This window comes from Chiloscyllium punctatum, chromosome 52, assembly GCF_047496795.1.
Source record: "Chiloscyllium punctatum isolate Juve2018m chromosome 52, sChiPun1.3, whole genome shotgun sequence".
Classification (NCBI taxonomy): Eukaryota; Metazoa; Chordata; class Chondrichthyes; order Orectolobiformes; family Hemiscylliidae; genus Chiloscyllium; species Chiloscyllium punctatum.
Window position 1 is genome coordinate 36,079,650 of NC_092790.1, and position 25,675 is coordinate 36,105,324.

The window sequence follows — 25,675 nt, forward strand, 5'->3', positions numbered from 1 at the left end:
CATCGGCCCAACAAGTCCACACCGCCCCGCCGAAGCGCAACCAACCCATACCCCTACATCTACCCCTAACCTAACACTACGGGCAATTTAGCATGGCCAATTCACCTGACCTGCACATCTTTGGACTGTGGGAGGAAACCGGAGCACCCGGAGGAAACACACGCAGACACGGGGAGAATGTACAAACTCCACACAGTCAGTGGTATGCTAGCTGTTATTGGGCAGTGCATTGAGTATAGGAGTTGGGAGATCATGGTTCGGTTGTAGAGTTTATAGGCTCAGCCACTTTTGGAATGCCCAGACTGCTTTACATTCTAATATCCCTGCTGTAGGAAAGATGTTGGGAAACCTGAAAAAGTCCAGAAAAGATTTACAAGGGTGCTGCCAGTATTGAAACATGTGACCCATAAGGAGGGGCTGGGGACATTTTGCCTGGAGTAGTGGACACTGTGGGATGGCATTATACAACGTCTTCAAAACTGCAATGTTTCCTGCAACTGTCACCATTTCAGATACTGCCAGGCCTGCTGAGGATCTCCAGCAATTTTTTTTTGTTTTTATTTCAGATTTCCAAGATTTTGCTGAGGCACTTAGAGTCATAGACATTTAAAAGGCTTCATATTTTGTTGACGCTCACCCCTGGGATGGCAGGACTGATGGATGAAGAGGACTCAATCCTCGTTTAATTCTCCTTTCCTTTGTCTTTCTGAGCTGTTGCCTGCATCACGAATACTCTATCTCCCGTTCCCTGACCTGAATCTGGCCCATCTAAGCCACTCTTTAGCTCCCAATCCCCTGCCAGACTAGTTACAATCTCACCAATGGAACTGGCAATCACCCAACCAAGAGATTTCTCCCAGCCCTGCCCAGGGGTAACCAATCAGGCTGGTACAAGTCTCACCTAGCCCAGAAACGGTCGCAGTGCCTGGAAAATCTAAACCCTTCTCTGGTACACCATTTCTCCAGCCACACATTCAGCTGATCTATCCTCTTGTTCCTGCTCTCACTAGCACATGGCACTGGGTGTAAGTCTGACATTATTACTTTTCATTTTAATATATCTCTGATTTTCCTTTATACATATTTCAGGCCCTCATCCCTTTGTTTCGCGATGTTGTTGATATCTGTGTGTTCCACAACCATTGGTTATTTACCCTCCAGCTGCAGAACTCACTGTAGCCACTCCATGCTATTACAGATCCTAGCACCAGGGAGGTAACATGCCATCCTTGATTCATGCCTGTGGCCACAGAAATACCTGCCCTTACTCTGACCATTGATCCCATGTCACTATAGCCCTGCAACTGTCTTTCCTCCTGTTCGGTGCAGCAGAGCTATCTGTGGTGTCATGACCCTGGCTGTTGCTGATTTCCCCGAGAGACCACCCCACCCATTCACCCCCAACAGAATTTCAACCGGTATACAGTATCTGTTTGAGAAGGGGATGATCAATGGGGACTCCTGCATTCCCTTGCTGAGCCTTTAACTTGATGTGATGGTCACCCATTCCCTTTGTGCCTGTGTAACCCTCACCTGCAGTGTGACAAACTCACTAAACGTGCTGTCCATAATATTCTCAGTGTCATAGACGGTCCACAGTGAGTCCACTCACAGCTCCAGGTCTGAAAAGCAGTTTCCCAGTAGCGCAGATGGACACACTTCCTACACACATAGCCGTCAGGGACACTAGAAGCTTCCCTTATTTCCCACATTGTACAAGAGGAGCCCGCCACGGGTCAGAGGGTTCCTGTCTCAATGTCTCTCTAGATTCAGCTAGTTACTCCCATTAAGAGAATTTAAAAGAGCTTTCAACCTTCCTTCACTTCAAACATGTCCATTGTAATCAATAGCCCCAATCTTTACTTAAACTGATATATTTAATTTAAAAACTGTTAACAAATACTCCACAGTGTCGCTTACAAATTGGCTGTTCCCATTGGGACCATGCGAAAATCTGAATGGCTTGAACTAAAACTGAGTTTCAGCTTCACCTTCTCCCTGTCTCATCTCCCTTTGTTTTCACCCAACTCCAAAACATTCTCATTGAGCCAAGCAGCACTCAGCGTCAACATGGCCTTCAGCAATTTCTGGATGAACAGATAATTGTCAGAATCTGTAAAATTCCACCTGAAAAGTTACTGGAATTTGAGTCCATAAGAAATTTTAATGGGAAATTTACAGGGAATTGAAAGTAAGGAGTTCACAGGTTAAAGTCATGAAGTGGTTGACTGGGTCTAAACATGACAGTTCCTGCAAAGAGGCGAGGTGTAGTTTGGATAAATCTATGTTCCCTCTCAGACCAATATCTCCTTCCTGGGCTGCAAGGCCCAGAACAGAGCACATACCCCAAGGGTGATCCAACCATGAATTTGTACATGTTTCTGCTATTTGCTTTACAAAAATATGAGAGTCTGGAATAGGGTGGTTCTGGAAAAGCACAGCAGTTCAGGCAGCATCCGAGAAGCAGTAAAATCGACGTTTCGGGCAAAAGCCCTTCATCGGGAATAGAGACAGGGTGCCTGCAGCGTGGAGAGATAAATGAGAGGAGGGTGGGGGTGGGGAGAACGTAGGAAAGAGTACAATAGGTGAGTGGGGTGATGATGAAGGTGATGGGTCAGAGAGGAGGGTGGAATGGATAGGTGGAAAGGAAGATAGGCAGGTAGGACAAGTCATGGGGACAATACTGAGCTGGAAGTCTGGAACTGGGGTGAGGTGGGGGAAGGGGAAATGAGGAAACTGGTGAAGTCTACGTTGATGCCCTGGGGTTGAAGTGTTCAAAGGCGGAAGATGAGGCGTTCTTCCTCGAGGCGTCGGGTGGTGAGGGAGCGGCAGTGAAGGAGGCCCAGGACCTCCATGTCCTTGCTGAGTGGGAGGGGAGTTGAAATGTTGGGCCACAGGACATTGTTTTTACCTAAAAATATGAGCTACTTTTCAACAGACAGAACAGACAAACCTTTCTCGTTCCACAGTTAAATGCCAATGATATTCAGATCTTGATGACTCCGCTGACTGTAGAAACATGCTTTTGAGATCCCGGTCTCAATTATTCTCAATTAATATCTCATAAAAAACAATTCACAAGACAAAGCTCACAGTCAGTGCAAGATGAAGATTAAAGACAAATATTTCCCTGGTGTGTGTCTGATGTGTAAATGCTCCTCTTCAAATCGCCCCGCCCCCACCCAGGATTAGGACATGTCCATGCGCCTCGCTGTACCTTGCCCCCAATAAAGGTGGTGGCCATAACCCAGGTCCTATCATTGCCTGAGGTTCGCAGACATTTTCCCATTTGCTGCAAACGTGGGAGCAGGAGTTTCTAATTCAGGACTAGCGACCTGTACAGAGTGTAATTAAACCCCTCCCAGTCTAAACTGATACATTTCATTCGGTTTCCGCTGCCACTTCCCGTTTCCCGTTTCCACCTCCTTCACACACCAAGGGTCATTCTGGTACCTGTGACCCTTCCTTAGATCCGATTGTAGGAATTCTAAATTTTCCCAGCTCCCATGTGGAAACAGGGCCATCAGCCAAACAAGCTCACACCCAGCCTCCGATGATTATCCCACCCAAACCCATTGCACGACCCTATTACTCTACATTTCCCCTGACTAATGCACCTAAACTATGCATCCCAGAACACTCCGGGAAATGTAGCTTGGCCAATTTACCGAACCTGCATATCTTTGGACTGCAGGAGATAGGGGATAAAGAGTAAATAATAGGTTGAGATGGAGTGCAAAGAGAGACAGAAACATTTGGAAATACAAAGGAGTGGAGAATGATCTTGCTGGGAGGGTGCATCGCTGTTAATGGAGGGGACAGGAACCTGTGTCTGGCAGCATCTCAGTGGAGGTGGTGGAAATGGTGGCTGATGATCTACGTTCTGCTGCAAAAAAGACCCTGAGCTTCCAGTTGCCTGCTCTTTAACACATAAGACTGTTCCCTGGCCAACATCTCTGTCTCATGCTTACTGCAGTGTTCCAGTGAAACTTGATGCAAGCTGGCAGAACCCTCTAGAACATACCAAATTGCCTCCTCTTTCAAGCATTCACAATTTCCCCTCCCATGTGGTCAACAATGCCCTCCAGTGTATCTCCTCCACTTCCTGCACCTCTACTCTTGTACCCCACACCTCCAACCACAACAAGGATAGAACCCCCCAGTCCTCACCTTCCACCCAGATACAATACATCATCCTCTGCTAGTTCCACCACCTACAATCAGACCGCATCATCAGAGATATATTTCCCTTCCCACCCATTTCAGCATTCCACAAAGACCATTTCCTCTGCGACAATCCACCCTCCACTCCCAGCACCTTTGACAGCCAGTTCAAGAGGTGTAAAACCTATGCCCACACCTTCCCATCACGTCAATCATGGCACCAAAGGATCCTCCCACATCCAGCAGAGATTTCCCTGCACGTCCAGACACCTCACCTATTTTATCCTTTGCTCTCGATGTTGTCTCCTCTACATTGGGGAGTCAGGACGCCACCTTGATTCAGAGAACATTTCTGGAACACATGCACCAAACAACTCCACCACCCTGTGGCCGACCACTTCAACGCCCTCTCCCACTCCACCAAGGAGATGCAGGTTCTGGGCTGCCTCCATTGCCAAATCCCAGCCGCTCGACGCCTGGAAGAATAACACCTTATCTTCCATCTTGTGACCCTTCAACCACACGGTATCAAGGTTTGCCCATCTCCCCTCCCCCCACCTTCTCTCAGATCCAACCCTCCAACTCGACACTGGTCTCTTGAACTGTCCCACCTGTCCATCTTCCTTCCCAATTATCCACCCCACCCTCTCCCCATTACCTCCCATCTACATCTACCTATTGCCTTCCGAGTTCCCATCCCACCAACCCCACACACCCCTCTTCTTTACCTTTCAGCCCTCTTACCTTTGGAGAGCTGATGAGTGAAGCAGCCTCCTTTCTGCATTAACAATTCTGTGAACATTTTATTCTGAGCCCTCTAAGGGAATATCAGGGCAGGGTTTGTAAAGAGGTCAGATTGAATGAGGGTCTCAGTGAACAAAAGTGAGACACAGATACAGAGAGGTTTTGGGATGGATTGAAACAAATGTTATCAATTTGCACGGTTGCCAACATTACAGAAGTTACAAAGGGGAGTGATCAAGAGAGTGGAATTAGAGCAGCAAATAAATCTTAAACATTTATGCAGCTAAAGGTGATGCTGGGTAAAGATATCACAGTTAGTACTTATTTCATTCCAGACACACCAGCCAGGGCACACATCCTTGCTGTGTCTACCATATTGATCTCTTTAAGATTTTTGTTCATTTGAAGTGTTTCATGTTTAGATAGTCCAGAGAAGACAGCTTCATTCTCCTCAATCTCTCCTGCCAAGGCAATGCTGCTGTTAGAATTCAAGTCACTATGGCGTGTTACTGGCTGCTTCAAGGACTGGAACTGGCAATTGAGACTGAAAGGTTACTGTATAAAATATCTCCAATTGTATTGCCAGATTGCCAGACACATGAGGGGTTTAAGAAAAAGAACTTAAATGATGGGCACTGAGTGTCAGAGTGCCTACTGTTGTGGGGACATTCTGTTCAGATACAATCTATTGGTAATTATTAGAATTGACTTATCCTGGCTCCAAAGAAGTGGGCAGAGCATTATAACGGTCATTGAAGATGGTAACAAATTTCCCAGAGGTTACAAATCGGAAATGACAGAGTAGGCATGAGTTCTGCTGGTAAAGTGTATAAATTTATTCAAAATGGCTCCAATTTACTTTCAGAAACAAATGAGAGCAAAACACATTCCTGAGGTCTTTGCATTCGTCTATATTTAGACATTCAGGAGAGCTGAAGGGAGAGCTGGTGTTGGCATTTGTAGTAATGATAGGGAAAAACTTGTTTCACAGACAGAGAGCGTTCACAGATGGAAAACTCAGCTTTAACATCACATCAACTGCAGAGTCGTCCAATTCTGCAGGTCCTGATCCTTATCAGTAATATAAAAAGGGGAAAGCAGCATTCCTAGCTCAGAGAAATCATTCCCATGTTCGGCAGCTGGTCGAATATTTAACCGGTCATGTGATCTGGGAAGACACCAATGTAACGGGACCAGGGCGAAGCTGTGTAAATGTGAAGAAATTTACTTACCCCTCCCAGTGGGACACTCACTGACACAGTCACACTGGGAGAGGCTGTTCACCTGCCTCACGTATGGGAAGGGATTTACTCGATCTTACAATCTGCTGAGGCACCAGAGCGGGCACAATGGATTTAGATCCTTCACCTGCTCCATGTGTGGGAAAGGATTCACTCAGTCCTCTGATCTGCTGAAACACCAGCGAGCTCACTCTGGAGAATGACCATTCACTTGCTCCCAATGTGGGGAGAGATTCACTCAAATGCACCACCTGCTGAGACCCCAGTGAGCCCACACAGGGGAGAGGCCATTCAGATGGTCAGGGTGTGAGAAGGGATTCAGTGATTCATCCTGACTCCCTGAGACCCCAGTGAGCCCACACAGGGGAGAGGCCAATCAGATGGTCAGGGTGTGAGAGGGGATTCAGTGATTCATCCTGACTCCCTGAGACACCAGCGGGTTCACACTGGGTAGGAGCTGTTTCCCTCTCTGTGTGACAAGGGATTTGCTGAGACTCAACACGACTGAGACACCAGTGAGTGCACACAGGGAAGTGGTCATCCCCCTGCTCCGTGTGGTGTAGAGTTCACACATCACTGCAGGACTCTGATTCTGCAGTTACTGTCCATCAGAGTCAGGAGTGGAACTTGTAGAAGAAGGTGGTTAGCACACTTACCTTCATTGCTCAGACCACTGAGTACCGGAGTTGGGAATTTAGGTTGAGGCTGTACAGGATGTTGGGGAGGCCTCTTCTGGAATACTGTGTCCAGTTCTGGTTGTGCTGTTATAGGAAGGATATTATTAAATTGGAGCGGATTCAGAAGAGACTAACCGGGATGTTGCCATGAATGGAGGGATTGTGTCACAAGGAGAAACTGGATAGGCTGGGATGCTTTTTCACTAGAGCGTAGGAGGTTGATGGATGAACTTAGAGGTTTATAAAACCATGAAGCGTGTAGACAAGGTGAATGGCCGGGGGTGGGGTGGGGGGGGGGGAGTTTTTCAAGACCTGGGTGCATACAATTTGAAAATAGATGAGAAAGGTTTAAAAAGTAAATTGGGGATTTGTTTTTACTTTTACATGTGTGAAGTGAACTCCCAGAAAAAGAGGCAGCTGTGAATACAATTACAATGTTTAAAAGACATTTAGACAAGTACATAAATAGGAAATGTTTGGATGAATGTGGACCAAGCGGAGGAAGGGGCGATTAGATTAGTTGGGAATTATGGTCGACACGGAATGGTTTAACCACAGGGTCTGTCTCTGTTCTGTATCACTTTATGACTTTAACTCTCACTATCTTTGTGAATTCCTCCATGCTCACAACTCCCCAGATCACTGTCATCTCATCCAGACTAAACTCTTCCTTATCTCTAGAAATCCTCTCTAGCCTCAGAACCATCGCTATCTCTGGTATCACAAACATCTCAATCTCTGTAACGTCCTCCAATCTCCTCCTGTCTCATCACCCTCACGATCTCTAATTTTGACAACCTCCACAAATCTGTCCTTCTCCACAGTAAACACTGATGCCACTTGTTTAGTATCCCCCCAACAACCCCATCTCCTGTGTCTTCACACATAGGCTGCCTTGCTGATCTTTGAGGTGGCCTATTCTCTCTCTAGTGACCCATTTGCTCTTAATGTATTTCTAAAAACCCTTTCCCTATTCGCCAAAGCGGTCTCCTGTCCCCTTTTTGCCTTACCGATTTAACTCTTAAGTATATACCACTTGCCTTTATACTCAAAGGATGTTTGTGATTTTTGGATTGGAATAAATGCGAAATATTACATCTTGATAAAACAAACGAAGGCTGGACTTACACTGATTAAAAGTTGGGCCTCGGATAGTGATATGGAACAAAGAGACCGAGGGGTTCAGATCTTTGAACTATGTGTCACATGCAGACGGGGTGGTTCAGAAGCAGTTTAGCACATTTGCCTTCATTGCTCAGATCTTTGAATATAGGAGTTAGGACGTTATGTTGAGGTTGTACAGGATGTTGGGGAGGCCTCTTCTGGAATACTGTGTCTAGTTCTGGTTGTGCTGTTATAGGAAGGATGTTATTAAATTGGAGCAGGTTCAGAATAGATTTACCAGGATGGTGATGGGAATGGATGGTTTGAGTTATAAGCAGAGTCTGGATAGGCTGGGTCCTTTTTCACTGGAGCACAGGAGGCTGAGGGGTGACCTTATTAGAGGTTTATAAAATCTTGAAGAGTTTCGGTAATGCGAACAGCAGGTGCCCTTTCCAGGAGGGGGCACGATTCAAGATTGGGGACATACGTTTCTCACGTTAAAAAGTAAAGCTTAAAAAAGAAGTTCCGGATTTTATTTTTTGTTTCTGCACTGAGAGTGGTTCACATGTGGAATAAACTTGCAGAGGACATGGTAGATGTGAATGCAATTACAATTTCAGGGTGGCACAGTGGCTCAACGGTTAGCACTGATAACTCTCAGCGCCAGGGACACAGGCTCAATTCCTGTATTGGGTGACTGTCCATGTGGAGTTTGCATATTCTTCTCCATGTCAGCGTGGGTTCCTCCAGGTGCTCCCGTTTCCTCCCACAATCCACAGATGTACGGGGAGGTGAACTGGCCGTGCTCAATTGCCCATAGTGTTCAGGGATGATTGGGTTGAGTGAATTAGTCAGGTGTAAATATAGAGCAAAAGGGTAGGGGAATGGAATTCTAATAGGAAAAAAAAAACATTTGGACCCGTATATCAATAGGGAATGCTCGGATGGACTTGGACCAAGTGGAGGCAGGTGTGATTAGTTCAGTTCGAATTTATGGTCGACACGGACTGGTTGGACCACAGGGTCTGTGTCGATGCTGTGTAACTTTATGACTCGTTATCTCTATAAATTCCTCTATGTTTGGAACTCTGCCTATCAGTGCCACCTCATCCAGCCTTTCAAATCCTCCTCATCTCTATAATTCCACTCCAGCCTCAATATCCAAAAACCTCTACCACAAAATATCTCTATCTCTGTAACATCCTCCATCCTCACAATCCTTTCCAACTTGCAACTCCTCCAGCTTCATTATCCTCCCCATGTCTAATCCCCTCCCGTCTCTCAAAGCTCTGCTATATGTGCCTTTCATTATTTCCAGCTTTCAGGATGCCCAATGTTTATTTCGCACTTGATAATGGCCCTTTACAATTCCTGCGCTGAGCTTCTGAAATTCCTCTTAAACCTCTGCGTCTCACTTTCCTCCCAAGAAAATCGACCAAACACATGTCATCTATTCTAGTATTACCTTTTCTGACCTGATGTCCAAAGGAGCCTGTCATATTCTTATAATAAACATCTCAGCGGTAAACAGAACAGAAAAACGCTCTGGTGGTCCATCGAGTCTGTGAGAAAGAAAACTACCACCGAACTATCCTCATCTATTTTCCAGTACTTGTGGAAAAGTGTCATCTATCATGGCATAGCAAGTGCACACTAAATACATCTCAAATGTTTTGGGGATTTGTGTCTCCCACCCTCACAGACAGTGAGGTTTAGTGCAACTGTTGCTCAATGATGACATCACCCACAGGAACACAGAGCAGCTGGGTCTGTGCAAACCAGAGATCGCCCACACATTGGAAAGGATGGCAGGGTCCCTGAGAGGGGGCATAGGAGAGTTACCAGGATGGTTCAAGGAATGGGGGATTTTAGTTGCAGGGACATGGGTGTTGTTCATACATATCAAGAATATCCATCTATAATAGATGGACTCTCATTCTCAACCTCTCCCCTTGCTTGGGCTGTGGTAACCTTCAGGTTAAACCACCACCAGACATCTCTCCCTAATAAGAGAGCAGCCCTATGGTCTGGTAGGACAATACTGACTTTACCTTTTAGACAGTGATGCCACTGTGCATCGGGGGTGGAGAGAGGGAATGCTGAAGGTGGTGGATGGGGCACCACTCAGGCACAGTGCTTTGTCCTGGAGGATGTTCACTTTCTTTAATACTGTTGAGGGCTGCACTGATGCAGGCAAGTGGAGAATGTTCCAACACGATCCTGATGTGTGCCTTACAGAGAGCAAACAAACACTGGGGAATCAGGGGTTTGTGGAAACTGAGATTGTTCTCCTTGTAGCAAAGGAAATTGAGGGGAGCTGAGAGGCAAGTGCTTACAAAACATATACATCAGGATGTTAAACCTTACACTCATCAATTCATCATAAATGGATTACTGGACACATATTGAAGATTTCGGGGAGATCGATTGACAGGGTGGTTTGATTCAAAGGAGAATTTTTATGCAGAAAATGGAATTGAGCTGGAACAAAATACTCACACACAGTGCAAATATCCAGGTCCTGATGAATGGAGTAATTCAATCAGAGTTTGGCGTTACAATTACTGAGATTCCTATCTGAATATCCACCTGTAGTATCCTGTAATACAAGTTTATAAAATCTGTCACTGTCAGGTCAGGTTAGAAACTCACACCATCCCCTCCTCCTGGGCCAGGATGACTGTACACATCACCCCTTGTGGAGACCAGCAGTCAGTTCAGGGGCAAATCTGTGTGGGTTTCTATGAGTTTCCACCTTGGGACTTCATGTGACTGAACAGGGCAGATCTTTGACACATGGAAGAGAATGTTCCAAGAGTCAGTGAGATGCGGACAGCAGGATTTTCTTCCTTTTCTTTCCTTCCGTGCTGCCGCTGTGCCTCATCAATAAGACATGGAGGGTGAAAGTCTCATGCAGCTTGATGGGCAAGTTCTGACCAATGGGCAGCAAGATCTTCCCAATCCTTCCAAAGAGTCTCTCTGAAAAGACAGCAACTCAGCATGCTTCACACTGCCCGGTGCTCCCTGGAAAGGTTGAGAAGAATGAGGGGGGAATCTCCGAGAAAATTCAGACCAGTTTACTTCCAAAAGGATTATAAACTGTTTACAGAGAGGGATTCGTTGGAGACGTGGACACCAAGTTGGCAAATGGAGCATAACTTGGGATAATGTGAAGTTGTTCATTTTGGAGGAGTTAATAAAAGAACAATGGACTATTTAAATGGTAGAAACTGTAGAAAACTGCAACACAAAAGAGACCAGGAGGTAATCGTGCAGGAAACACAGAAAGCCAGCACACAGTTACAACAGGTCATCAGGAAGGGAGATGAAACGTTGTTCCTTGTTTGAAGGGATTTGCAGTATAAGAGTTTGGAGTATATACCTGAGAGCAACTTTATAAAGTGAGACTACATATGGAGTAATGAGAGATGTTTTGGACCCTTTATATAAGGAAAGACATCACTTCATCGGAGGCATTTAGAGAAGATTGACTGGGATGATCCCTGGTTTGCAGGGACTCTCTTTTACGAAAAGGCTGAAGAAGTTGGGACTCGACTCATTGGATTTGGGGGAGAATGAGAGGGGATCTTATTGAAACACATTGGCTTATTAAGGGGTATGACAGGGTAAATACTGAGAGGATGTGTCCCATCATGAGGGAACCTGGAACCAGACTCTGGGTCAGTTGCAGAATCAAGGGTTCTGTTTTAGATTTGTCAACTTTAATGCAACACAGACATGGGTAAGGGGTTTCAATAGCAATGGAGCTGGGGTGAGGTGGAGAAAAGCAACATTTTAGATATTGGAGTTCCTGGTGTTTGCGATTGTGTAGATGTCTGATCAGAAGATCACCTTGGGGTCAGAATATGAGAGTAATATTATGAAGAGTGTAGGTCTGCCTCAGGCATTTCCCAGTGAGAGGGAGGGGCTCAGCAGTAAGGGAAGGGAATTTGTCATAGCAACTGAAGGCAATGGGTTTAACCATTGCAGTGTTTCATTGGAGGAAATTGCAGCCAATCGAGTTGTAGGCGAGTGGTAAGCAGTTTGATGAATGAGTAACAGTGGAGCAATGGAGAGGGATGATAGGGAGAGAGAGCTGGGCGTTATCAGTGTACATGTGAAACCAATACGATGTCACCTCCTGGCAGTGTGTAGGTGAGATACAGGAGGGGACAAAGATAGATCCTGGATGGACACCACATATGAGGAATTCAGAAAGGAAAGGGAGAGTGGAGATGGAGCAGGATTTTCCAACAACCGGGAGGTCAAATATTAGTTCTTAGCAGAATTGGAGAGAAGGACGTAACCAGAAAGGACAGACAGGACAGGGAACAATATTTGTGAATGGGTGAGGGGGAGTGATGAGGAGAAACCAGACTCCAAAACTGCTATTTCTACATCAGTGACATCACCCAACTCCACCCTAGTCTCAGCTCATTTACTGAAATATTTGTCCATCCCTGTGTTATCTCCAGACTTCGTTATCTAAACACAGACCTGGCCAGCCTCCCACATTCAACTTACATATAAGCTCAAGAATATCTAAAACCCTACTGCCCAAGTGCTCACTTGTACCAAAACTTGTTGATCCATCAAAAGGCTCCTATTTACAAGCAACAATTTAAAATTCTCTCGCTTGATGTAATTCCTGGCTGTGAACATCCCTGTCTCCCTGCACCACACAACCTGAGAGACCTCGACAACTCATTTTCTTTCAGACTCCCAAAGATGTGTTTATTCATTGCTTCACCGGTCTGGCTGTTTTGACAGTTGCCAAGGCAACACAGTCTGGAATTCGCACCCTGACCCTCTCAGACTTGCTTTCCTCCTTTAAGGTATTCCTGAAAACCTGCTTATTTGGCAATACTTTTGATCACCTGACCTAATATCCCCATCTGTGGCCTTATGTCAGAAATTCTCAATTTCTGTGAAATTATAAAAATGATAAAAATACAAACTGTTGTTAATTTGCACACACATTGTCAACTCTTCACTGTCGCTGAGTGAATAATCTGTAACATCTCTTACCCAAGAACATTGTGGGAGCACCTTCACCACACCAACTGCAGCTGTACAAGGTAGTCAAACATCACCCTCTCCACAGGCAATGGGACTCTTGTTTTCCGATGTGCACTAAGTTCTGTAAAAAGTCTCAGCCCGTTCCATTAAAATTTCCTTCTCTTCCTGGTCAATATGTCTTTCCTTAACCATGCCCTGCACCTTCACACATTTCTAATGCCTTGGTCACAACATCACAGTGCTGCCAGTGAAGGTTATCACGTGGTATCACTTTATTCCTGATGAAGGGCTTTTGCCCGAAACGCCGATTTCGCTGCTCCTTGGATGCTGCCTGAACTGCTGTGCTCTTCCAGCACCACGAATCCAGAAGCTTATCACGTGGTTGAGTGTAGCCACGCCTCTCATTCACTCAGACCAACCGGCACTACCTTGCCTTCCAGCCCCGTCCCCATCCTCTTATTGGTCCTGCACTGAGATCAATCACCAGAGGCCCTTTGTGGGCTGGAGCATGCTCAGTGCTTCATGCTTTTGCTGCTGTTCATCAGGTATGAGAGTGTTCATTCCTGTTTCTCCTCATGTCGGACATTAACAACAACGACCTTCATTGTATGGAGCCTTTCACACTGACAATTCTCCTAAAGTGCTTCACGAATGCTGGAAATATTGATTAAAGAGAACAACTTTAAGATACATCTTTGAGGAGTACAGAGGGGGTTGGGAAGGTCATTTAAGAGGTTTTTAGATCAGACAAACCATCTAAAGAGCAACTCACCCAGACCCATTCCCCTACATCTAACACTACGGGCAATTTAGCATGGCCAATTCACCTCACCTGTACATTTTTGGACTGTGGAGGAAACCGGAGCACCCGGAGGTAACCCACGCAGACACTGGCAGAATGTGCAAACTCCACACAGACAGTTGCCTGAGTCAGGAATTGAACCCGGGTCTCTGGCACTGTGAGGCAGCAGGGCTAACCACTATGCCACCGTGCCACCCATCTGCAACTCTGTCCTCTGCAGCTCCAATCATGGAGTGATGTCTGTGGAGAACAGCTTACAACGGAGACAGTTAGTGGCTCACCATAGTTTAACAACCCCATGTCCTAGCCCCCCCAACCCCACACCCCAGTCCTTGTTCTCACAGCCTGTCATTACACATTACCTATGGTTAGCCACTAACAGTTTCCATTAATAGCTAGTAGCCCTCCCCCAGCCAGAACGTTATCCACTCCTTTATCCAACCCTTCTTCTCGCTCTATTCCCACCTATCCTTTACTCCTTACACCCTCCCCTACACCCTACCTTCTGCATATAAACCAACATTTTTTCTCTCAGTATCAGTTCTGAGGAAGGGACACTGGGTCTGAAACTTTAACTCTGACATTTCATCACAGAAACTGCCAGACCTGCTGAGCTTTTCCAGAACCTCCTGGTTGTTGTTTCTGATTTACATCTTCCTCAGTTCTTTTGGTTTTAATTTACCGGGAGTTTGTAATTCAGGTCCCCCAGTCTCTGCTGTCTCTCCCAACCCCACCCAGTGACACTGCACCTGCACAGCTCATGGACAGGTGTTGTCTTGCTGGCCACACCCCTCATTCACTCCCATTGGCTGCAGGACCATACAGACTCTCCTCCCATTGGTCTGGAGCTGCCGTCAATCAGCCGGGCCCCATTGTGATGAGAGCGGAGGGCTAATCCCTCTCTCTGCCCTGGGATGTGCTTCATCATTCACAGTAAATGGGGCAGTATCACAGAGCACAGGGCCTGGGGGCTATTCAGCCCATTGGGGCTGTACTCTCTCCCTCTGGAGATGCTGCACATCTGCCCCAATACCACGTGACAGAGAGGCAAAGAACAGGGAGAGAGTGCAGTTGAACACGTGGCTGCAAGGATGGTGTAGGAGGGAGGGCTTCAGATATTTGGACAATTGGACTGCATTCTGGGGAAGGTGGGACCTGTATAAACAGGACGGGTTGCACCTGAACCAGAAGGGCACCAATATCCTGGGGGGTAGGTTTGCTAGCACTCTTCGGGGGGGTTTAAACTAATTTGGCAGGGGAATGGGATCCGGACTTGTAGTCCAGCAAGTAAGCTAGCTGTGTGTCAGGATGTCCAAGACTGTAGGGAGGCTGTGGAGAAGGTAGCACTGACAGGGACTACTTGCAGACACAGAGATGGGCTCAAGTGCGTATACTTCAATGCAAGGAGTATCAGAAATAAGGTGGGTGAACTTAAGGCGTGGATCGGTACCTGGGACTACGATGTTGTGGCCATCACTGAAACATGGATAGATGAGGGACAGGAATGGCTGTTGGAGGTTCCTGGTTACAGATGTTTCAGTAAGATTAGGGAGGGTGGTAAAAAAGGAGGGGGGGTGGCATTGCTAATTAGAAATGGTATAACGGCTGCAGAAAGGAAGTTTGAGGGGGATCTGCCTCTGGAGGTAGTATGGGCTGAAGTCAGAAATAGGAAAGGTGCAGTCACCTTGTTGGGTGTTTATTATAGGCCCCCCAATAGCAGCAGAGATGTGGAGAAACAGATTGGGAAACAGATTTTGGAAAGGTGCAGAAGCCACAGGGTCGTAGTCATGGGCGACTTCAACTTCCCAAATATTGATTGGAAGCTCTTTAGATCAAGTAGATTGGATGGGGCGGTGTTTGTGCAGTGTGTCCAGGAAGCTTTTCTAACGCAGTATGTAGATTGTCCAACCAGAGGGGAGGCCATATTGGATTTGGTACTCGGTAATGAACCGGGACAAGTGGTGGGCTTGTTAGTGGGTGAACATTTTGGTGATGGTGACCACAATTCTGTGACTTTCACCTTGGTTATGGAGAGAGATAGGTGCGCACAACAAGGAAGTTTTTACAATTGGGGGAAGGGAAATTACGATGCTGTAAGACAGGATTTGAGGAGCATACGTTGGGAGCATAGGCTGTCAGGGAAGGATGTGGTGGAAATGTGGAACTTTTTCAAGGAGCAGATACGACGTGTCCTTGATATGTATGTACCGATCAGGCAGGAAAGAAATGGTCGTGTGAGGGAGCCTTGGTTGACGAGGGAGGTTGAATGTCTAGTAAAGAGGAAGAAGGAGGCTTACATAAGGTTGAGGAAACAAGGTTCAGACAGAGCAGTGGAGGGATACAGGATAGCCAGACGGGACCTGAAGAAAGGGATTAGGAGAGCGAAGAGAGGGCATGAAAAATCCCTGGCGGATAGGATCAAGGATAACCCCAAGGCATTCTATGCGTATGTGAGAAACCTGAGAATGACGAGAACGAGGGTAGGTCCGATCAAGGAGAGTGGTGGGAGACTGTGTATTGAGTCGGAAGAGATAGGAGAGGTCTTGAACAAGTACTTCTCTTCAGTATTTACGAACGAGAGGGACCGTATTGTTGAAGAGGAGAGTGTGAAATGGACTGATAAGCTAGAAGAGATACGTGTTAGGAAGGAAGATGTGTTGGACATTTTGAACAACTTGAGGATAGACAAGTCCCCCGGGCCTGACGGGATATATCCTAGGATTATGTGGGAAGCAAGAGAGGAAATTACAGTACCGTTGGCAATGATCTTCTCGTCTTCACTGGCAACTGGGGTGGTACCAGGGGACTGGAGAGTAGCGAATGTTGTGCCCCTGTTCAAAAAAGGGAATAGGGATAACCCCGGGAATTACAGGCCAGTTAGTCTTACTTCTGTGGTAGGCAAAGTAATGGAAAGGGTACTGAGGGATAGGATTTATGAGTATCTGGAAAGACACTGCTTGATTAGGGACAGCCAGCACGGATTTGTGAAGGGTAGGTCTTGCCTTACAAGTCTTATTGAATTCTTCGAGGAGGTGACCAAGCATGTGGATGAGGGTAGAGCAGTGGATGTAGTGTACATGGATTTTAGTAAGGCATTTGATAAGGTTCCCCATTGTAGGCTTAAGCGGAAAGTCAGGAGGCATGGGATAGAGGGAAATTTGGCCAATTGGATAGAAAACTGGCTAACCGGTCGAAGTCAGAGAGTGGTGGTAGATGGTAAATATTCAGCCTGGAGCCCGGTTACAAGTGGAGTTCCGCAGGGATCAATTCTGTGTCCTCTGCTGTTTGTAATTTTTATTAATGACTTATATGAGGGAGTCGAAGGGTGGGTCAGTAAATTTGCAGATGATACAAAGATAGGTGGAGTTGTGGACAGTGAGGAGGGCTGTTGTCGGCTGCAGAGGGACTTAGATATGATGCAGAGCTGGGCTGAGGAGTGGCAGATGGAGTTCAACCCTGCCAAGTGTGAGGTTGTCCATTTTGGAAGAACAAATAAGAATGCGGAATACAGGGTTAATGGTAGGGTTCTTGGTCAGGTGGAGGAACAGAGGGATCTTGGGGTCTATGTACATAGATGTTTGAAAGTTGCCACTCAGGTGGATAGAGTTTGTAAGAAGGCCTATGGAGTGTTATCGTTCATTAGCAGAGGGATTGAATTCAAGAGTTGTGAAGTGATGTTGCAGCTGTACAGGACTTTGGTTAGGCCACACTTGGAGTACTGTGTGCAGTTCTGGTCGCCTCACTTTAGGAAAGATGTGGAAGCTTTGGAGAGGGTGCAGAGAAGATTTACCAGGATGTTGCCTGGAATGGAGAGTAGGTCGTACGAGGATAGGTTGAGAGTTCTCGGCCTTTTCTCATTGGAACGGCGAAGGATGAGGGGTGACTTGATAGAGGTTTATAAGATGATCAGAGGAATAGATAGAGTAGACAGTCAGAAACTTTTTCCCCGGGTACAACAGAGTGTTACAAGGGGACATAAATTTAAGGTGAAGGGTGCAAGGTATAGGGGAGATGTCAGGGGTGGGTTCTTTACCCAGAGAGTGGTGGGGGCATGGAATACGCTGCCCGTGGGAGTGGTAGAGTCAGATTCATTGGCGACATTTAAGCGGCATTTGGATAGGTACATGGATGGGTGCTTAATCTAGGATAGAAGTTCGGCACAACATCGTGGGCCGAAGGGCCTGTTCTGTGCTGTATTGTTCTATGTTCTATGTTCTATTTGCCCACAGCCCCCCAAATCTTTCCTTAAAAATTAAAATTCCAAGTCTATTTCAGAATACCTGCTGAATCTGTGTCGTTCAGAATGTTCCAGATGCTCAGAACTTACTGAGTACAATAATGTTCACATTTTCGTTTTGTATTATTTGCCAATTACTTGAAAGTAGTTACTAAAAGTTGTGACAGTATTAACAATACCTCTCTCCGCAAATTCAAGACCTTGGAACCAAATCTGCACCTGGTCAAAATCACTGCTTCACCTTCTCAGCTCCAAGGATATTATCTGTGCTGCAGCTTGCTCTCCACAAAAGAGGAACGCATCTTAGTTTATTAATGTCATAGACATATACAGCACAGAAACAGATCTTCGGTCCAATTCATCCATGCCAACTAGGAATCCTAAACTACTGGAGTCCCATTTGCCAGCTGTTGGCCTGCATCCATCACAACCCTTCCTGTTCACGTACCCAATCGGATGCCTTTTAAATGTTGTGATTTTATCAGTCTCCACTACTTCATCTAGCAGCTCATTCCATACACACACCACACTCAGCTTGAAAACGTTGCCCTTAGATTCCTTTTAAATCGTTGCCCTCTCAACCATGTGCTCTAGTTTTGGAGCGACCTAACCTTAGGAAAGAGAACCTTGGCTGCCCACCTTATCCATGCCCCTCGTGATTTTATAAATCTCCATGAAGTCACCTCTCAGTCTTGGACTCTCCAGGGAAATTAACCCCAGCCTATTCGGCCTCTCTCTGTAGCCCAAATCCTTCAAACCTGGCAACGTTTTTGTAAATCTTGTCCGAACCTTTTCACGTTTCACAACATCCTTCCCAGAACAGGGAAAATCAAACTGAAAACAGAATTCGAGAAGTGGCTTAATCAATGTATTTTAAATGTTGTAATTGTACTCTCCTTCACCCCTTCCCTTGGCAGCTCACTCCAAACATGCACTGCCCTCAAACTGTCCAACTCTGGCAAAGTCCTTGCAAACATTTTCTGAAATGTTTCAAGTTTTACAACATCATTCCTGGAACAGGGAGATTGGAACTGAAAACAGAATTCCAGAAGAGCCTTAATCAATGTCCTGTACAGCAACAACATGACGGAGAGCATAACAAACGCTGCATTCACTCCCTTACCTACCTGTGACTCTACTTTCAAGGAACTATGAACCTGCACTCCAAGGTCTCTTTGTTCAGCAACACTTCCCAGGACCTTACCAGTAAGTGTTTCAGTCCTACCCTGATTTGTCTTTCCAAAATCCAACAGCTAACATTTATCTCAATTGAACTCTATCTGCCATTCCTTGCTCCACTGGCCCATCTGATCAAGATCCTGTTGTATTCTGAACTAACCTTCTTCGCTGTCCACTACACCTCCAATTTTGGTGTCTTGTGTAAAGCTACTAACCATATCTCATATATTCACATCCAAGTCATTTATATAAGGACCCAATAATTGATCCTTGTAGCACACTGCTGCTCACAGTCCTCCAGTCCACAAAGCAAACCTCCATCATCACCCTCTGTCTCCTACCATCAAGCCAGTTTCGTACCCAAATGGCTTGTTCCCCTTCATTCCATGTTATGTAACCCTGCTAACCAGTCTGCTTTGTGGAACATTGTCGAATGTCTATATAAACAACGTTCACAGCCTGGTTTAATCAATTTTCTTTGTCACTTCAAAACATTCAGTCAAGTTAGTGAGACACGATTGTGCACGTACAAAGCCACATTGACAACAGTCAATGATTATTCCTTACTTTTCCAAATAGATGGATATCCTGTCCCTCAGAATCCCTTCCAACAACTTGCCTGCCACTTCAGGCTCACTATTCTCTTGTTCAATGGCCTCTCCTTACCACCTTTTAAAAATAATGGCACCTCATCTGTCGCTATCAATGATACAAATACCTCAGGAGAGGCCCAACAATCACTTCCCTAGATTTCCACAAAGTTCCGGGATACATCTGATCAGGTCCCAGGGCTTTATTCAACTTGATGCGATTCAAGACATCCAGTAACACCTCCACTGTAACATGGATACTTTACAAGTTCTCTCTGTTTATTTCTCCAAACTCTCGAGCTTCCATATCTTTCTCCAGTAAAAATGACGTGAAATATTTCCATATCTTTCCCACCCCCGGTGGTTCCATCGACAGCCTCGTTAATCTTTAAGGGGTCCTATTCTCTGGTCCAGTTAATCTTTTGTCTGTGATATATTTGTTTGATCTCTTTGGATTCGACTTAAACCATTTCCTGAAGCTATTTCATGTCAAACAGCATCAGCAGCAAGCAACAGAGCTAAACGATCCCACAACCAATAGATCAGATCGGAGCTCTGCAGTTCTGCCACACCCAGTTGTGAACGGTGATGGACAATTAAACAACTCACTGGAGGAAACATCACAGATATCCCCACCCTTACTGGTGAAGGGGTCTCACACGCCCACGCACCAGATAAGATGACAGCATTTGCAGCAATCTTCAGCCAGAAGTGCAAAGTGGGATTATCCATCTCAGCCTTCTCCAGTGATTTCCAACATCACAGATGTGAGTTTTAAGCCAGTTTGATTCAGTGTAAATAACATCAATAAATGGTTAAGTAGTGCAAAGGCTACGGGCCCTACCAATATTCTGGCAATAATACTGATGGTTTGAGCTCCAGAACTTGCCACCCACCAAGCTAAGGACCGCTCCAGCCCTGGCATCTAGCGACAATGTGGAACCTTGCCCAGGGATGTTCAGCACAAAAACACAGGGCAATGCAACCCAAGCAATTTCCATCTGTCAGTCCACACTCGATCAGCAGTAAAGTGATGGAAGATGTCATCAACAGGGGTATCAAGCAGCATCTGCACAGCAATAGCCAGCTGAGTGAAACTCATTTTAGGCTCCACCAGGGTCACTCAGCTCCCGATTGTGTTACGGCCCTGATTCACAACCTGACAACCAGCTGAATCTCAGAGGTGAGGTGAGGGTGACAGCCCAGTCCCACTCCAAGATCACTATTTCTAGCTGATTCTACCCTTGTCTCAGCTCATATACTGTCATCCACCTTGTGTTATCTCCAGACGTCAGTATCCAAACACACTCCTGGCCAGCTTCCCACATTCAATCTCCCTGTAATCTTAAGAAAAACTAAATCTCTGCTGCCCAAGTACTCCCTCGTACCAAAACTTGTTGATCCATCACAAGGCTCCTATTCATAATCAACAACATAGAGCCACAGAGATGTACAGAATGGAATCAGACCCTTCAATCCAACCCGTCCATGCCAACCAGATATTCCAACCCAATTCCGTCCCACCTGCCAGCATCCGGCCCACATCCGTCAATTTAAAATTCTGACCCTTGATTTAATTCCTGATTGTGATCATCCCTAGCTTGCCGCATCACACATCCGTGAAGACCTCGACAACCCAAACTGTTCGAGACTCCCAATGATCTATTAATTCATTACTTCACCTGTGTGGCTGCTTTTACAGTTGCCAAAGCATCATTTTCTGAAATTCGCAGCCAAAACCTCACAGGTCTGCTTTCCTCCTTTAAGACATTCCTCAAAGCCTGCTTATTTGGCAATGCTTTTGGTCACCTGACCTAATATCATCAGTCTCTGACCTTATGTCTAAAGTTCCCAATAATATTTTTGTGAAATTATAAGCATGATGATAAAACTACAAACTGTTCTTGATTTGGACATTATCTTCAAATCATCACTGTTGCTGTAATGAATACTCTGTAATATCTCTTACCTAATCACATTGTGGGAGTACCTTCACCACACAAACTGCAGCTGTACAAGAAAGTCAAACATCACCCTCTCCACAAGCAACAGGGCTTTGGCATTAATCACTGGTATCTGTGGAAGGAGAAACACAGTTGATGTTTCAGGGAGTGCAAAATGGATTACAGGGAATGAAAATGGTGCAGAATTTGATAGTCCGAAATGGAAGGAAAATACACTTGCTTATTGGAAAAAAGAATTCTTGAGTGTCAAAGATTTTCCAGAAAGAAAATTAATAAGCAGCACATCGTCAGGGGCTGGGCGGCAGAGAAAAATTAACTTACAAAAATGTCTGTAAAAGTAATCGTAAAATACTAAACAGACCAAAAATACACCCATTGTTTGATACTGAGCAAGCTAGATATTGGCAAAGTGCTCATAAGGGAGCCCAGAGATGAAGTAGAGCTGTAGAAGCTGTTATGATCCCACAGTCATAGAGACGTATTGCACCGACACAGACCCTTCGGTTTAACTCATCCATGCCAACCCGGTATCCGAACCTAGTCTATTCCCATTTGCCAGCACTTGGCCCATATCCCTGTAAACGCTTCCTAATCATATCATGTGTCTATTTAGATGCCTTCAACAAGTTTTAATTGTACGAGCCTCCACCACTTCCTCTGGCAGCTCATTCCACCCACTGCATGAAAGAGTTGCCCTTTAGCCCCCTTTGAATTTTTGCCCCGTTAACCCTAAAGCAATGTCCTCTACTTTTGGACACCACTACTCCAGGGAAAACACCTTGTTCATTTACCCTGTTCATGCTCCTCATGATTGTATAAATCTCCATAACATCACCGCTCAGCCTATGGCACTCCAGGGAAAACAGCCCCAGCCTTTTATGCCTCATCCTGTAGCTCAAATCCTCGAACCCTAACAACATCCTTGTAAGTCTTTTTTGAAACCTTTCAAGTTTCACAGCACCCTTCTGATAGGAGGCAGGCCAGAATTGCACACAATATTCCAAAAGTGGCCTAATGAATGTCCTGTACAGCAACATGACATCCCACATCCTATATTCAATGCTCTAGCCAATAAAGGAAAATACACTGAACACCTTCTTCATCATCCTATCTACCTGCAACTTGACTTGGAAGGACTATGAACCTGCAGTCCAAGGTCTCTTTGTTCTGCAAACGTCTCCAGGGCCTTTCCATTCAGTGTATAAGTCCTGGGCTGAAAAACGTATTGCTGGAAAAGCACAGCAGGTCAGGCAGCATCCAAAGATCGGGATAATCGACATTTCGGGCATGAGCCCTTCTTCAGCAATCCTGAAGAAGGGCTCATGCCCGCAATGTCGATTCTCCTGATCTTTAGATGCTGCTTGACCTGCTGTGATTTTCCAGCAACACATTTTTGAGCTCTGATCTCCAGCATCTGCAGTCTTCACTTTCCCCTAGTGTATAAGTCCTGCCTTGACTTGCTTTTCCAAAATGCAGCACCTCACATTTATCTAAATTAATCCGTATCTGATCAATATTTCACTGTAACCTGAGGTAACCTTCTTCACTATGCACAATACCTCCAATTTTGAATGACCTGCAAACTCAGTTACGATAGCAAGTCCTTTAAATGAATGACGAAACAAATCCAGAAATAAACATTCATTACTCTGAGTTTGAATGTGCTCTGTGTAAATCCTGCCCAATGACTCTGTACCAGAGAAAGGCTGCACATGCGCCTGGCTGCACCTTGCCCCCTACAAAGACGGCGGCTGCGCACGTGTCCAGTGAATCGTTGCCCCGAATAAAGATGGCGGTGCTCACTCAGGCCTGCAGCCGCGCTGAGGCAATTTCCCTTTTACTACAAACACGGGACTGGGAAGTTCAAATTTGTGTTTTCCGACGTGCACAACATGCTTGTAAAACCTCTCCCCTCATAGCAATACAGTTTTTCTCCCGTTTCCCTCTGTTTATTTGTTTCTTTCCTTACCGTATCCTTTCGCTCCAAAACTTCCCGAAAATTCATTACAGCGACTCTCCGCTGCGCGCGAGGGTGATCACGTGGTTTAGTCTAGTTCTGCCCCTAGTTCACTTTGATTGGTTGGAGGACCAACCTCCTCTGGTCCTCCAGTTCCGCCCACCGTCCTTTCATTGGTCCGGTGCTGACATCAATCACCCCTGGTCCCTTTGTTGGCTCGAGCATGCACTGTGCGTCCTGCTTTCGCTGATATGTTGGATAATGTGATGGGAGAGTTCACTGAGGGGAAGGATCCCTTTGTGTGAGCTCTGCAGTAGATTTCCTTTATTCATGGAGGGAATTGCCTTCCTACTCATGACTGTATCGCTGTGATTGATGAACCAATGCCAAATGATCCAGTACATAAACACACCATTTTCACAACATCTGAGATCTTCAGCACATTGTATCACACTCTTCTTTGGAGATAAAAAAAGCATGAAATGGAGCCTCAAGGAATCAGAACAGGAGTAGGGCATTCATTCCCTTCGGCTTGTTCCCCCATTCTATCAGATCATGGCTGGGCCAACCCAGACCTCAACACCTCTTTTATGCTTGATCCGCATAGCCCTCAACTGCTCAATATTTCAAAAATCTATCTGCCCTCTTTTAGAATAATTTGAGACAGAATCATAAATTCCCTACTGTGTGGAAACAGGCCCTTCAGCCCAACAAGCCAAGCTGACCCTCTGATGACGAACCCAACCAGATCCATTCCCCTTCCACATTTAACTTTCACAATTTTTGGTGCTAGAAAATTCTAGCCATTCACTGAGAGAAAAAAATTCTTTACATTTTTTACAAAATGAATGTTCCCTTATGTCATGTTTAGTTTGAGACTTCATTGGTGCTAGAAGATCGAGTCAACATCTACCCTGTCAAGCTCCTCAGAACCTTGTTTCCATAAGATCACCCCTTATATTATGTGGGTGGCACAGTGGTTAGCACTGATATCTCACAGTGCCAAAGACCTGGGTTTAATTCCTGCCTCAGGTGACTCTCTGTGTGGAGTTTGCACGTTGTCTGCGTGGGTTTCCTCCGGTTGCTCCGGTATCCTCCCACAATCCAAAAAAAGTGCAGGTTAGGTGAATTGGCAATGCTAAATTGCCTGTAGTGTTAGGTGAAGGGGTGAATGTTGGGGAATGGATCTGGGTGGGTTGTGCTTCGTCAGATCGGTGTGGACTTGTTGGGCCAAAGTGCCTGTTTCCACACTGTATGTAATCTGTTTGTCGAGATTCTATTGAATAATGACCTACCTGTTTAGCTATTCTTGATAGGTCAACCTTTTCATCCTTGAAGCGGCTAGCTGAATTTTTTTTGAATTGTCTCCAATACTGGTTTATCCCTTATTAAATATGGGAGCTAACATTGTGTACAGTACTCCAAGTGAGGTCTCAGCAACAGCCAGTGTGGTTAACCAATCCTCACTCCATGCAAATAGGTTACCCCTGACACAGTGAGCTCCTGTATTATGCAATTAACTTTTCTGTAGCACCTTATCATATGCATTTTTTAAAACCCAAATACAGAACATCATTGGATTGCCCTTTATCAGCCCTGCTTGTTATCTCCTAAATGAACTGTTGCAAATTTGTCATAGTGTCTCTTTCACAAAACCCAGTCTACAATGTTAAATGATAAGCTTTTCTAAATGTCCTGCTATTTATTACTTTAATATTCGACTCTGCCATATTACAAACACAGACATTAAACTAACTAATCTATAGTTTCCTGATTTCTGTCTCCCTTCCCTTCTTGAACAGGTGCATCAATCCACTGGATTTTTCCTGTATCCCCTGATTCTGGAATATTCCAATTGATGCCTTGAATATCTCTGCAGTCAGTTGCCCTAAAAGTGTTTGATCCAGGCCATTAGGTCCTGTCTGCCATTAGTCCTATTAGTTGGTCAATACTTTGTCCCTTGTGACAAAACTGTTATAACATTTTTCTACTCATGA

The 25,675-nt window shown here is 45.5% G+C and overlaps 1 long non-coding RNA gene across 1 annotated transcript in view; it reads right to left on the reverse strand.

Moving 5' to 3' along the window:
* The window catches only part of LOC140470990 (uncharacterized), a 30,392-nt gene extending 6,637 nt beyond the window's left edge, over positions 1-23,755 (reverse strand). Inside the window, exons 1-4 of the long non-coding RNA XR_011956834.1 lie at positions 23,691-23,755; positions 21,727-21,833; positions 10,430-10,529; positions 6,806-6,910 (exon numbers count right to left, since the gene is read on the reverse strand). This is a non-coding gene — a long non-coding RNA (uncharacterized lncRNA). The remainder of the gene's footprint in view (positions 1-6,805; positions 6,911-10,429; positions 10,530-21,726; positions 21,834-23,690) is intronic.
* Positions 23,756-25,675: the final 1,920 nt, after the last annotated feature.